Source organism: Macrotis lagotis, chromosome 6, assembly GCF_037893015.1.
Source record: "Macrotis lagotis isolate mMagLag1 chromosome 6, bilby.v1.9.chrom.fasta, whole genome shotgun sequence".
Lineage (NCBI taxonomy): Eukaryota > Metazoa > Chordata > Mammalia > Peramelemorphia > Peramelidae > Macrotis > Macrotis lagotis.
The window spans coordinates 86320525-86332565 of NC_133663.1; positions in this window are offsets into that span (position 1 = coordinate 86320525).

Consider the following 12041-nt stretch of genomic DNA (forward strand, 5'->3'; position numbering starts at 1 on the left):
GGAATTAGCAAATCTTAAAACTGCCCTATGACTTTTTAGACATCCTATATATATTATATATCTACTTACATATATATCAAACATATATATGCATATAAATATTTGCTTTCATTTCTTGTCCAGTTTTTCCAGTTATGTTTGATTCTTGTGACCCCATTTGGGGTTTTCTTAGCAAAGATACTAAAGTGGTTTACCATTTCCTTCTCTAGCTCATTTGAGGGAAATGAGGCAAACAAGGTTAAGTGACTTGACCAAGGTCATGCAAATAGTAAATGTCTGAAGCAATATTTAAACTCCAGTCTTCCTGATCGCAGACCCTGTGCTCTTAACCTCTGTACCACCAGTTGCCACATATGCAAACATAATACAAACATACATATATACATATAGGAATAAACAATCCAAATTTATAATCTACAAATACAAAGATATCTAAGAGTAGAGATGATTTGGGGTTCTCTAAGACCATAACAGTAGTATATAAGATCTAGTGGGTTCTGCCAATCTAGAAAGTTTTAAGTATGACTTCCCCTTGTATTCTGGGTTTACTGAAAGAAGGTCAGCCTAAGTAAGGAGCTATCAACTATCCACTAAGAAGTTAAGCCACTAGGTAATGACTAAATTTTGGTCAAAGCAACTCATGAAACTATTGTTTGGTGATATAATTGGCCCAATAATATGGTATAGTGAGGAAAAGCATACTAAGTTCTGAATTTGAATCCTGACTCTGGCTCATACTAAAGATGTGACATTGAACAAGTCATACCCCTTTGGGGCCCATTGTCCTCACCTGTAAAATTAGAAGGGGATTAGTCTAGAAGGTCTGCCTCTAAGGTCCCTTCATACTCTAAAGACAAAATGAAATAGTGATTCTTAAAACTATCATATAGATATAAGCATATGGTATGTATCATATGTTTCTATGCATCATACATTGGTGTGATTTCCATGAATTGTTATTATGATCTGTGATCCAAGTCTGGATGTTCCCATTCAGTTATTGATTAGATAATGCAATAGCCACTGGTATTCCAACTCAGAGACTGGGGAAGCTATGGTTAAGGAATTAATGATGAGACTCTTGTGTCAATTCAATTCAGTTCAGAGAACATTCATTACATTTATTAAGCATTTGCTACTTAAAAATAAAATTATCTTTTCAGAAGATGAAATATATATATAGAATTGCATATGTTCATTCCTCCCTAAGTCTCACCTCTCCCAATTTTTACAAATGGGTGTCCCACCTAGACTTACTGGTAGGGAAAGATCACAGTCATTCCCTGAAGAAAAATGCTGTTCATAAACATCACGTGAAATGTAGAGTAATGTCTTCTCTGAGGCATTTTACATCCCCCCCTTTCATGATCTTACCCTTCACTCAGTCTTTTCTCCCTCCCACCCTCAAATACTACCTCACCCTTGCCCCCCCATTCTGGAAAAACAGTAGTAACTAACATTTGTGCCTTTGGCAATAAAACCACAGGCCTCGCAAACCCCAAATGGCAAAAAGACATTTCCATTCCAATCCCAGTTTTAAATTAAACTGTAATGAAAAATCAGCAGTGGCAGCTGGGACCAGAGACAGTGATTGTCTCTAGGAACACAAAGGAGGGGGGGTAGGAGGGAGGATGGAAAAGAGAAAAGAGACTGTGAGGAAGGCTCACTGTGGTAATAAAGCAGCTGGTAAACCTCCAAGTAAGAAGAAATTAGAAAAACAAATCTAGTATCCAGACAAGCAAAAATGTTTGTTACCCTCCACAATCAAATAGAGGCAGGATCACAAATCAACCTCCACTTTATGAATGGACAGACTGGGGGGAGGGGGTTAGGAGGGAGGAATGATATGTGTGGGCTTGTACTGACACCTGGAGGAGGACTATGGGAATTCTCAGGGGTTTTCCCTTTTCCCCCCCACCATTAGTAAGTATATGGATGGGGCTTTTGGATTGCTCTGAGTTGGAAAATAGTGGTGGATTTCCTAGAAGGAAAAACAAACAAACCAAAACTTCAAGGGACAATGAGAGTAAATCGTCTCCCAAGTCTTTTTAAAGCTTAAGATAGAGCAACCTGGAGAGAAGGGGTTTACCTAAATTTACCAGACTTCAAGAATTTTCTCCTAATTGGTGATGGTGCTCCTCTTGCACAGAGATGTCTGGTTCAATGGAAGAATGGCTTAACTAACAGCAGGAAAAAGTCAGAGATTGACTGTTTGGTATTGTATAGACTTCTAAAGTTGTCATTGCCAGATGAAGCTTTCCTGAATCTTTCTTTCTTTTTTTTTTGTAACATCTTTATTTTTTTATCCATATGCATATATATATATATATATATATTTCATATTACCAAATTTCCTTCCACCCTCCCTTCCCACCCCCCCTCCCCTCAATGGCGAACAGTCAGGTTGGCATTGTACATACATATTTTTGATAAGCATGTTTACATATTAGTCATTTTCTGTCTGAGGAATTAGGATTAAGGGAAAGAGATATATAAGAAATTTTATTTTCCTGAATCTTTCAATTTTTCTGGGGTACTAGAATCCTGTTTCCTCAGGGGCAGCCAGGTGTCTGGAGATAGAGCTGCCTGGTTCATGTAAAAGTCAAGAGCTGATTATGATGCTGGTAGGGAAGGGGTTAGGGTTCACTGGTTGGAATGTTGTTAATTGATGAAGGGTTAGAGACCAAGGGAATCTGCTGAAGAGCAGTTATATTCTTCCCAGGTGGGCATGATATTCTGAAAAGAAAGCAACTTTGAGACCTAAGAAATATAGGTAAAATAATTCAAAGTAGAATATTCTCTAGGAGGATGACAGATTTCTGATCAAGAGAGGGGGGAAAAAGTGAATGTTGTCTTCTGAAATACAAAATAGCAACATGTTATGCATAAAAAAACTGAAAATAAAGCAGACTAGTGGGCTCTAGTCTTGACTATTGCAGGTAATTGTTGTTTGACTTGAAACAAATCATTTCTCTAAGCCACCAAGCCCTCATCTGCAAAAGATGAAGCTGAACTCAATAGTCTTCAAGGTCTCTTCCAGATCATAAAATGGAATCTAGCAGAATAATATTGCATTGTTTGGATAATTCTAATCAATCCTCCAAGCAGTTCCTTTCTATTTGACTCATCTTTGAATATCCCAAGTGCTGAGGAGGCTCATGATTATCAGTGGGCAACAACTCCATGATGTAAATGGATCCAATAAGACCAGAACTATCCTGAATTCCCTCTCTCCCCCTTATTTTAGTGAACATATTTTATAGAAAGGAAACCTCACATATTGAGTTAATTCAGTATCAGTAAAATGGCAAACCACTCCAGTATTTTTGCCATGAAAACCTGAATTGGTGTCTCAGAGTCATCCATGCTGAAATGACTGAATGAAAGAAGTAGTTTTCAAACTCTGAGACATTATTATTTCAATATTAGTTATTAATAACTTACTTTAAGAAGAGAATTTTCATTTTAAACCCAGTTTACTGCCTGTCAGGCAAATATGTGTAAAAGTGCCAAGATTTGAAACATTCCACCTGGACACTGCCTTAAATCTCTATAAACCATAACAAAACTCTTTTCCCTCCCTTCCTTATGTATTTTTAATTCTATGTGAGATGATGCCATATGTCTATATGAGTTGGACTTGAGAGACTGAAAATGTTTCTTAAGAGTAGGTTGTTAAATTCTTTCTATTTCTACTTCTAGTAGTACTTAATAAAGATTTGTTGACTGATTGATTACAAATCTGAAATTCAGTGATTGTGGTTTTGCCACAATGGAAAAACTTCCACAGAGCACAGCCCATCTATGACTTAGGAGACAAATCTCAGGGAATTACTTGGAACACATAAAGGTTAAGAGACTAGTCCAGGGACACAGAGGGAGGGCCATCCAGGTCTTCATGACTTAGCCCAGTTCTCTTATGCCACACTGCTTCTTGGCACAAACTAAATAAAAATCAACACAATTCCAGTCAATCAATGATTATTTGTGAGATGTCTACCAAACATATATAAAATATCAGGCATTTTTATTACTATTCAGGCATTTTAATTGTGTCTGACCCTTCATGACCCCATTTGGGGCTTTTTTTTTTTTTGGCAAAGATACTGAAGTGGTTTACTATTTTCTTCTCCAGTTCATTTTATAGATGAAGAAATTGAGGCAAACAGGGTTAAGTGAATTGCCCAGGGTCACATAGTAAGTCTCTGAGGCTAGATTTGAACTAAGGAAGATGAGTCTTTTTGACTATGTCTGGCACTCAATCCACTCTGCCAACTAGCTGCCTCCTATTAGAAATTTGAAGTAATATTTAAAAAATATAAAAAAATGATATATGATGTTGAGAAGCTCTGAATGGTAAGAAACCCTAGTGAGCAAGGGGACATATTCACAAGGAAGAAAACAGCTGGGAGATGACTCCATGAAGTTACTTCTCCCACCTGTCCAACTCATTCATTTCACAAGCATTTCCTAAGGACCTATTATGTACAATGCATACCTCTGCTGCCTTCTGAGGATATTGAGTCGCTAAGCAGAACTGACTTCAAGGAAAGAATGAAGAGCTGGCTTTTTGTGACCTCCCTTGGACTTTTTTGCTCATATGCAACATAGATGGCTCTCCCACTCTTTCACACACATTTGGTCCACTTTAGCAATCCATTGAAATCACTAGTAATTGCTCACATGCTTTTAAGGCCAGAGGTTGGACCTAAATCAGTGATTTGAAGAGTTTAAAAATGCCAAGTTACTTCCACAGTGAGAAAGATCAGTTAAGGAGTAAGGACACTTCAGAGAGATTAACCTGGCAAGGTTATGACTCATCTGAGTTTCTTTCTCTCCCCCCCAAAAAAAAATTATTCTAGAATGGCTTCTTAATTAAAGCCAGTGTCAGAGGCTATGGCTGGTCTTTTTATAACGTTTTCTAAAGCTGAAGCGCCATGGAGGGGCATGGATTGGGGAGTTCTGCCTCTGATCATGACAAAAATACTAGTTTGTCTCTCATTTTTAAATTAGATCAGATGATAGGAGTATTAGTTTTCCTGCCTATTCTCAGAAATAAGATCTCACCTTTACTTAGTGACTTAAAGTTCACAAAGTCCTTTACATATATTACAAAATTTCAACCTTCTAGTAAACCTATGAGATGAGTAGGTACTACAGGTACGGGTTTATGGATGAGAAAACTGAGGCTTACTGACTTATATATGGTCATAGAGACTGTAAGGGCCAGGATCAGTATTTGAACTCAGATCTTCTTTACTCAAAGTCTTAGTAACCACCTAGTAACTATTGTGATTTATTTCTTCCCCACAAAAAGATTAGCATTCACATGCTATAAATGAACCCACTGGCTCTGTGCCATTGAGAAACAATATCAGTACGTTCAAATCTGTGTCTAATGAGCTTCCTGGTAGATTTGCTATGACATTCCTGTCATAGCCCAATCTTTCCATGATTCTATAAAGATAACCATCAGAAGGGAGACAATAGTGGATATCACAACTCTCTAGACTCAGTTATACTCCTTTTATTTCCCCCTTAATCCAATCACCTTTTATTCCTCAATTCATATTTTTTGTTGTTTGCATCTTAATCTCTTTTTTCTCTAACAAAAAGCCTTATTGCTTTTTTTATTGCCCCTTTTTATGCCTCATTTTCCCTTAGTCTCTTTTCTCACAATGGGTTTTTTCTTCTCTTCTTTCCAAGTTTTCTCTTCCCTTTCCCTCCTCCTGGGGAAAACCCACTTTCCAGTTATGATGAAATTTGTCCATAGCAGTCCAACCAGGGATGTCCATGGCTTTAACTCTAGATAATTTCCTAAAGTCAATTTTGCAGTCCTTCTGCTCTTGACTCCTAAGGATATTCTTTTTTTTTTTTTTTTAGGTTTTTGTAAGGCAATGGGGTTAAGTGACTTGCCAAGGTCACACAGCTAGGTACTTAGTGTCTGAGACTGGATTTGAACTCAGGTCCTCCTGACTCCAGGGCTGCCCCTCTTGGCTTCCAAGGAAACTATATTCCATATTTGTCCAGATATATGCAATCTATACTTTGGATACCAGAGGATCCCAGAGCATTGAATCAACAGGGGAAAAAAAGTTGGACCTTGAGGGTCTTTTGCCTTGTTTTTGAAACCTTCAAATTTCATTGCCAATGATAGCAATTAAGGTTGACTAAAAAGCTAGACCTGGAGTCAGGAAGAAATATCTTCCTGAGTTCAAATTTGACCTCAGATACTTATTAAGTGACCCTGTACAAATCACTTCACCCTGTTGCCCCAGGTTCCTCACCAGTAAATGATCTGGAGAAGGAAATGGCAAACCACTCTAGCATCTTTGCAAAACAACCTTATGGGGTTACAAAAGGTTGAACATGACCGAAATGACTAAACAACAACTATGCCATCAGGTCCATGAAAGTCGGGATTAGGTTACATTCTTCCTTGTATGATTCAGGTATGATATAGAGTACCAGCTCAGCAGCTCTTCATCAAGTGAATGAATGAGTATTCAAAGGTGAAGTTAGCTGTTTGCTAGGATGATTGAACAGACCAATCACTTTACCAGTAGTGATTTCTTAAAAATTGGCTGTTCATTTGCAAAAGCATTTTCTTTAGAAGAAAAAAGATAGAAATGGGGGAAAAAAACAAAAAAGCCAGGTACTCTACAGGAGCTACAATGGATGAAGCTGGAACTGAGGCCTTTAGTGATACCAGCTTGGCACTCAGAGGTAAGAACCACTCTGCCAAAGAGACATAGAAAATTGATTCAATTACCAGTCATTATTCCTAATCATTTCAGTTCTTTCCTTCATTTTGAAAATAGCAACCTGGCCAACCATTTACCAACAGACTCAAGCTCTTATACATTCTTCCTGAAACTCTTTAGGCTAAGGACCTTTTTGAGAGCTTCCAAGATAAAGTCCACTTAAGTTGGCCTTGGGCCCCACAGTTCATGTTTCCTGGCTTCTTGATTGCTATTTGCAACTTCCATTGGAGACTAGGGAAAAATCAAATGATATCATTGGCTCTCAGTCTAAGAACTGCCAGTCAGAGAGAATTATACAGTCTGCCACTAGGTCTGACTATATAGAACTGCCAACTGTCAGAGAAAGGACAATTTTTACCCTTTTTTATGGACAGTAAAAGAACACACCAAAATGAAAACACTATTTGAAGTGAAGTCAGTCTAAGATGGATTGTGAAAAATTAGATTTGAAAGGGATTACCCCTAAATAGTACCAATTCTTCATCAATATCTGCTTTGGAACGGTTCAATGATAGGAAACCATTTTTTGGTCTCCTGTGGTCATTTGAGAGACAGTATGATTTATCATGGATGAAGCAATGAGATTGGAGGAAAGAAATTGCTATTTTTCATGAGATTCAATCATCTCTAACTCTCTGTGACCCCATTTGAGTTTTTTTGGGGACAAAGATACTGGAGGGTCTGCCATTTTCTTCTCCAGCTCATTTTACAGGTAAGGGAACAGACAGCCCGCAGTGACTTGCACAGGGTCACATGCTTAGTAAATGTCTGAGGCCAGAGTTGAACTTGGGAAGATGAGACTTCCTGGCTCCATGCCTTGTACTACTGCACTACATACAAACACACACACACACATACACAAGCATGTACACGTGGTCACTATAGAGTGAGACATTAGTATTGAAGGGAATTTGAAAAGGTAAGATTTAAGTTGAGTCTAGAAGAAATCTAGGGAAGCCAATAGGTAGAGATGAGGAGGGAAGAAGAATCTCCAGGAATGGATGATGGCTAATAGAATTGTGTTCTAAGAGCAAAAAGGCACAAAGTTATGTGATGGGGTGCTATATGTGGGTGGGTAACAACAAAAAGGTTGATATTGCTGGATCACAGAGCACATGGAAGAAAGTGAAGTATAAGAAGATTGGAAAGGTAGAAAAAGACCAGGTTGTAAAGATCTTCAAAGTCAGGAGCTTTCTATGGAAAGATATAATTAATAAATATAATTAGTGAACAGTACAGACCGAACCCCTAAAAATGTCCTCAACCAATGATGATCACGTCACCTCCATTTCTGCATATTTCTTCCTATGGATTCTTTTGGAACCAGCTAAACAAAATTGCACTCTGGACCCTTTCCACCTTTCCTACACGTATTCTTCTCTTCCTTCAAAATTCTCCTAAGCCATCACACCCTCCAAGAAATCTTAGATTAGTTCTTTCTGCTTCCATTACTTTGCACATTGGCACCTCAGGACTTGTTTATAGTTCACACTCTGTTAATTGACATTTAATTTGTTTCCAAAAACTCAGTGACATGCGTTTTCCACCCATCCATTCTAAAGGCAGGGAATTCGCTTTCTTTTGCCTGGTTTAGTTTTCCTAACACCTAACCTATAATAACTCTTCAACTTGACCATTATGAAGGATACAAGGATTTGAGGGTAGGGTATTGATGAGAGTAAGGAAGGAATGGATCCCAAGTCTTCCCTATATTTTCCAACCACCAGCTCAACAAATCCTCTTATTACTCTCCAGTTGGGTCAGTTATGTACAACTCTTCATGATCCCAAATGGGATCCCATGATCCCATTTCTTGACAAAGATACAACAATTTCATTTTTAGCTCATTTTGAAGAAGAAAATGAGGTAAACAAGGCAAACAACTTCCTAAGTAAATGTCTTAAGATCCCATTTGAATTCAGATCTTTCTGACTCCAGGTCCTATACTGTATCCACTGTGCCTCCTGGCTGCCCCATAGTGTTCTACGAAGAAGTCCTAAATTTTGCTCCCTTCCTTATGGGACTTTGGACAAGTATCATAAGACTCAGTTTTCTTATTTATAAAATAAAAGATGGGATGAACTAGATGCCCTCTCAGGTACCTTCTTACTTGAAATCTCTCCTGTCCTCACCATCCCCAAATTGGGAGTTTCAGGTTTGTAAAGATGAAAGGGAAAATGAATAATGTCTTTCAAAATAAGATAGTGTTTCTTCAGCTCATTTGATACAGTATTTCTTTAAGATGAATATCCTGAAAATAAATGGAGATAGAGTTGTTTTTACTTTTAAAAACCTGTGAGATATTTTTGTAGGCAGAGCTTGCTTCCTGCTTTTGCCCTGCTAATGACCTCAACTCTAGCTTCCTACTGGAAGAACAAGTTCCCTTTGATTAATCATTCCCTGCATTAATATCAAACAGCCCTTTGCATTCTTCAAACAGATTAGAGTTTCTGTCCGATTAGACCCCAAACACACTAAGCAGTTATTTGACAACTATCCAGCCCAATGGGAGCAGAACTGAGCCCCTCGACAGTCATGCATCTAGGAATAAAAACATATAAATGATGGGCTTTGGATATGAACTTAGAATGACTTGTGAAGACTGTCTGAGATCAAGGGCAGGAGAGATTGAAGTTCTGTTTAAGAACTGGCCAAGATGTGTCTGGTCAATGCATCTTATTCCATTTTTGCAATTGTCAAATACTGCTGGGAGTATTTTTTCTCTTCAGGGGGAGGAGAGTCACAGGGTGATATGTGTCAAATTTTCATTTCATTTAAATCTCATGCTTATTTTAATTTATGAGGTGAAGAGAATATTAGTTTTTGGAGTGACTTAATATTTTATGTTGTAAGTGATCTTCTAAAGTCAGTTTGTTAATTAGACTACTGACAGGAGGTTTAATATTGTGTGTTGGCTCTTCAGGAAAGGAAGTGGAGAAAATATTCCTTATAGACTAAAAAGAGAGAGACATGATCAAAGGTCCCTTGGAGAACCATGTGTGAGAGGTACTTTAACCAATAAAACAAACAGTGTTTTGCCCTTAGAAGAGGCTCCCTGAGCATTCTGGAGATAATTTAAATTCTAACTTTTAGATTCACTGCCTTAGACTTACTCATGAATCAGTTTAAGTTAAATACAAATCATAAGCTTTCTTCATCATTTTGTTCTGTGTGAATCAGACCTTTTCAGACATATAGATTCACCTCTGAAGGATGTTGTCTTGAACTGGATTGTCCTATTTTGATTTATATGGAGGACTTATTTCTAGGTAAGATCTCCATTTGAAAAAATGATTTCTCTCTATTTTCCACAGCTGTGACACTAAGAAATCATAAGGAAATGAACATATTGGTTCTTCAGCTTGAGACAGAAAGCTGTATCAGATAGAAACTTGGTCTTGGAGTCAAGGAAGACCTAGGTTAGAACCCTGTCTCTGATAGGTAGCAGCTTTGTGACCTTGAGCAAATAATGTAGAGGCACCTAGGTGGCACACTGGATAGAGTGCTAAAGATCTAGCTTTGAATCCTGCTTTGGATACTTAACTGTTGTGGGACCACACATGTCTTTCCCAGTCTCATTTAGTCACATGTAAGGAGGAGATAGTCTCAGCATTTAGTTCAGTGAATCATTTTGAGAACCAGATGAGAAACATATGTAAAGTATGATGATATAAGCTCTTAGGACCCACACCTGGCTCTCTAAGATTGTGACTTTCAAGAAAGGTGCTGATCTATATTAGTAAAGGGAGTTCTTACTAGAATCTCCTTAACCTGGTAAAATCAGAGGTCTGATTAACATAAAAACCCAAGTAAACATTTATTAATGGTTTACTCTATAATCTGGGCATAGGGAATCATAGACTCTAGATATAGAAAGTATTCAAAGTCATTTAATCCAGTCTCCTAATTTTTATAGATGAAAAAAACAAGACCCAGAATGATCTGACCAATGTCACATAATCAAGTCTCAAATCCTAACCAGGTTGGATTTGAATTTGGGTTTTCTTCCTCTAAATGCAGCACTGTGGCCATTAGACCATAAGATAGACACAACATTGACTTCCAGTGACTTCTCTATACTTAGAACTTTCAACCCAATTTTATTTGACAAAACTAGGTAGAGTTAATGGGGTTTTATAGCAACCCCATTGTCATGGAACAACTTTTGTTTCTGGTGAGGTTAACAGATTCAGTGAGTTATTTCTGATGTGCATTTTAATAACTGGATCTTTTCAAATAAATGATAACAATTCAGAGATAAAGGAATTAAAACAAAGAAGGTGTGTTTAAAGGTCAAAATTGTTGAGCATGAATTGAAGCGTGTTCTCAACTATAAAGTTCATGTGATTCACATCAGGTTTCTTATTCTTTTAAAACTAATCTTTCCCTAAAATAAAACCCATGCCAGGAGCTCAGCTTTCACAAGCAGCCCAAACAATAACAAATCATTCTGTCACAGACAGAAATGCTTTGAAGATGATTTGACTCAAGGTTTGACGAAATGGCAGTATAGTAACAGTGTGGTTAAAAGTTAAAATTCCTTCTCTAGTTAATTAAAATTATATACTATATATTATTGAAGTATTTAAATATATACTTACATATATACATATGTCTGTTTGTATACATGTGTGTGAAAGGCAGAGTCAGAGAAGGGGGGGGAGAGAGAGAAAGACAAGGAAGACAGAGACCAAAAAAAGACAGAAAGAGACAAAGAGAAAGAATATTTGTATGGTGAGGCAAGGCTAAAAAATATTTCTAATTTCCCCTTTTGCTTATTCTTAATGTTTTGGACAAGAAAGATTTTTTTTTCTTTTTCAAATATGTTTCTCAGCTATCACATCCTCTGAATCTTTGCCTGATTTTTTTGTAGCTATAAATTATGACTCTTTGAATTTCTTATTCTATTCCACCCTCTCCTTTGCACTAAATATTTTCTTAACTTACATCTCTTTGTATATATACCTCATTCTCACTTTTGTGAATTAAAATAATGATAGTAATGGAATATATATATACAGGCAGCACATAACCATAGATACTAGATATCATTATAGAAAATAGACATTATATATTTATTTACATATACCTATCTATCTATCTATCTATCTATCTATATATACACATTATATTCAATATCTATTATCTATCTGTCTATCTGTCTATCCAATATTGTTGTTGTTTAGTCATATCCAACTCAGTATGATCCCTGGGACGTTTGTTTATGGGGATTTTCTTGGCAAAGATACGAGAGTGATTTGCCATTTTCTTCTCCAG